Raw genomic sequence first — 2,335 nt, forward strand, 5'->3', positions numbered from 1 at the left:
CCCCACATGTGAGTTATTATGAATATTGTTATTATCTATCCAACTCCCTCATTTTTCAGATAGGAAACTGCAAACTGGACAAGTGGAATAACTTCCCCAAGATCAATTGGCAAGTCAGCTAAGTATAGCCAGGATTTGAATGCAGGGTTCTTGCCTGTGATTTCATCAACTGCACATAGTATGTGCTTAATGATGAATGGAATTAGATCATCACATAATAATCTGTTGCTGAACTATTCAATTAACTTTTTAATGCTCCTTGAAAAAGACCTTTTTCCTGTCCTCCCAGACTTCCCTTTCCCAGGCAATTCTCTATTTTGATTATAATTTGGTAGAGGGTATTATTTTACTGGGTATTCCTTACTTAGGTAAAACCTTAAGTCTGGGGGTGAGAAAGAGAGAGAGAGAGAGAGAGAGAGAGAGAGAGAGAGAGAGAGAGAGAGAGAGAGAGAGAGAAGAGAGAGAGAGAGAGAGAGAGAGAGAAGAGAGAGAGAGAGAGAGGAGAGAGAGAGAGAGAGGAGAGAGAGGAGAGAGAGAGAGAGAGAGAGAGAGAGAGAGAGAGAGAGAGAAGAGAGGAGAGAGAGAGAGAGAGAGAGAGAAGAGAGAGAGAGAGAGAGAGAGAGAGGAAGAGAGAGAGAGAGAGAGAGAGAGAAGAGAGAGAGAGAGAGAGAGAGAGGAGAGAGAGAGAGAGAGAGGAGAGAGAGAGAGAGAGAGAGAGAGAGAGAGGAGAGAGAGAGAGAGAGAGATGGATGAGGAAATCAGCAAAACTTGTCAATGCATGGGGGGAAAATGAAAGCATATCCTATTCACCCCCGTGGTCTTACTATCTCTCTGCCAAGGAGCAACTCTTCCCATCTTCTTTTCCAGAGGCACAATTGTTCTCTGTCATTCTGCTACAATTACTTTTAATTGTTTTGTGGTTTTTTTTTTGTTTGTTTGTTTGTTTACATTGTTATTGTCATTGTGTAAATTGTTTTTCTTGGCGCTGCTTACTTCACACTGCACCAGTCCATGTAAGTCTTTTAAAGTTTCTCTGTAGTCATCATAATTGGTCCTTTCTTAGAGCTTGGGAATATTCCCTTCCAAAGACCAGTTCTTTCTTTCCCAACATAGCTAATATTAACATGTTTTGCATGACTGTACATGTATAATGGATATCAAATTGCTTGTCTTTGGAAAGGAAGGGAAGGAGGGAGAGAATTTGGAATTCAAAATTTTTTTTAAAATTTAAAATGTTAAAATTATATATATATTTATATAACAAAATTGTTGTGTTTGACAAACCCAAAGATCCCAACTTTTGGAATAAGAATTCATTATTTGACAAAAACTGCTGGGAAAACTGGAAATTAGTATGGCAGAAACTAGGCATGGACCCACACTTAACACCACATACTAAGATAAGATCAAAATGGGTCCATGATTTAGGCATAAAGAACGAAATCATAAATAAATTAGAGGAACATAGGATAGTTTACCTCTCAGACTTGTGGAGGAAGAAGGAATTTGTGACCAAAGGAGAACTAGAGACCATTATTGATCACAAAATAGAAAATTTTGATTACACCAAATTAAAAAGCTTTTGTACAAACACAACTAATGCAAAATTGTTTTAAAGACCAATCAGCCATTCCTCAATGAATAGTCATCTACTTTGTTTTCTGTCCTTTGCCGCACTCAAATATATGCTACTGTAAGTATTTTGATGTAATGTCTCTCTCTCTCTCTCTCTCTCTCTGATGCAATTTTCACTTAACAACAAACTTCCATTAGACAGGTAGTGAGAGTTTAGTCTTCCCATTTTACAGATGAGATGGAAAAAATTGAAGCCCACGGAGGGGAAGCGCCTTTTCTCCCATCACAGGATTTAGAGCTGGAAGGGGGTCTTTAGTGTGACCCCATTTCGTAGAGAAGAAAACTGAGGGTCCGAGGTGGTTTTCAAGATCACAAAACACGCAGCCTAGACAGGATTCGGATGGAAGATTCTCAGCTTCTCTGCAGTAAGCGACAAAGCCCTTTATAAATTTACCCCCGAGTAAAAGGAGCAGCACCCGTTTTGAACCCAGGTTTGCACCGTCTCAAGCATCTTTAAAGAAAAGGGACAATAACCCCCCCAGTCCTCCCCATTCCATTGAATTGTGGTACAGTCTACGGCCGGAGGGCGCCCCCCAGCTTCCACACATGGTACCGTCAGGGACTCTGGGCCGGCTTCTTTCCCGGCCTCCTAGTCCGGGGCCAACTTCCGGGCTAGGGATGCTGAGGCGTGATTGGTTTTCGTTTCGTCAAGCCTGGCCGGCCATTGGCAGGTGAGTGGGGAGGGGGCGGGCGGAATGAA

The sequence above is a fragment of the Sminthopsis crassicaudata genome, chromosome 3 (assembly GCF_048593235.1).
Source record: "Sminthopsis crassicaudata isolate SCR6 chromosome 3, ASM4859323v1, whole genome shotgun sequence".
Taxonomy (NCBI): domain Eukaryota; kingdom Metazoa; phylum Chordata; class Mammalia; order Dasyuromorphia; family Dasyuridae; genus Sminthopsis; species Sminthopsis crassicaudata.